The following is a 1,695-nucleotide window of genomic DNA, read 5'->3' as shown; positions in this document are numbered from 1 at the left end:
ATGGCATCACAGCTCACAGCAACCTCAAACTCTTGGGCCCAAGCGAGTCTCTTGCCTCAGCCTCCCTAGTACCTGGGACTATAGACACCTGCCACAATACTCAGTTATGTTTTTGCTTGTTTAGCAGGCTTTGGCTGGGTTTGAACACACCAGGGCTGGTGCATGTGGCCGGTGCTCTAACTGCTGAGCCTCTTTTTCCCAGTATTAAAAGCATTTACTCCACAACACATTTCACCTGTGCTTCTTAACAGTTCAGACATCTACTCATCTGTCTTTCACTTTCTTGCGTGTTTTCTGCCTGTTCCTGAGTTACACTAATCTCTACCAATCTGGGGCGGGGGATGAAGTAGCTCCAAGGAAGAAAGTTAAACCACACTACCGTGTTGTATTCTTGGGGCCATTTGAGAGACCATGTATCTGAGGTGCCCTGCTAATAGCACCCGCCACCCCCACACCCCGACCCCCCCAATCCCTGCACAGGTAAACTGCGGTGTTTGTGAGCTAACAGGCCAATGTCTTTCTCTATTTAATGAAGCCATTGGCTCCTTTTGTTTCTAATAAGCTTTGATGGTGGTGTTGGGCCTTTGATTTGCAAATGGAGGGAAGAAAATTCCCTAAGTAGAAACTTCACAAGAGCCAAGCAGAACATTATACCATGTAAGGACATAATCTGTCCATGAACTCTCTAAATGGAAGATCATGCAAAAATAATGGACTGAAGTCATCCCAGCCTTCAAAAGAGCCACCCTGGTGGGGGGAAACAGAAGAGAGGGTAAGAAGCTGTCTTCCAGTAACCCAATCTGTATATTTCTTTCTGGCTTCCCCATCCTCCCTATTCTAACACCATTTTGTCCATGAAGAGGCATAGGAAGAAACATCATAGAAACAAAGGACATTGAGAGAAGGCGGGGAAAAAGTGGCGGAAACACCCAGCTTCTGCATGTGGACAATTAGCAGCTGGCAACAGTAACTTCTCTTGGATACAGGTAATTCTCAAACTTGGAAGTGAATTGAACTGATGTAGTCAAACCTTTTTTTTTTTCCTTTTGAATCAAAGTTATACCAGAAACTTATCCAAAAGTTTTGAGGACCAACTTTTCACTGAGAGGACCACAATACCATATTGAATCAGCTGTGGATGGCACTCATGGCTAAATAAATTTTATGCTGAGCATCTGTTACAAGCTAAGCATTGTGCAAAAATAAACTGAGCCCCAACTGACCTGGGCCCTGTGTCTGCAGAGCTTCCGGGCATTCCTGTGCAGTGAGGGGTGTTAAAGTTCCCAGTGGATGATTAAGTGAACCGATGTTTATTGCATGTCTTTTTAGGCCAGTGATTTTCAACTGGTGTGCCCTGAGAGGATCTTAGATGTGCTGCAAAAATTTTAAAGATCATTAATTAAATTAATTTCAAAAGAAGTTCAGGCTGGGGGCTGTGGCCACACCTGTAATCCTCGCACTCTGGGAGGCTGAGGCAGGAGGATCAGTTGAGATCAGCCTGAGCAAGAGCCAGACCTCATTTCTACTATAAATAAAAAACTAGCCAGTCATTGTGGCAGGCACCCAGCTACTCGGGAGGCTGAGGCAAGAGGATCCCTCGAGCCCAGGAGTTTGAGGATGCTGTGAGCTACGTATGATGCCATGGCACTCTAGCTAGGGCAACAGAATGAGATTCTGTCTCAAAAAAAAAAAAAA

Source organism: Otolemur garnettii, unplaced genomic scaffold (genome assembly GCF_000181295.1).
Source record: "Otolemur garnettii isolate 467f Iridium unplaced genomic scaffold, OtoGar3 scaffold00213, whole genome shotgun sequence".
Classification (NCBI taxonomy): Eukaryota; Metazoa; Chordata; class Mammalia; order Primates; family Galagidae; genus Otolemur; species Otolemur garnettii.
Note: the sequence above shows the minus strand (reverse complement) of the source record.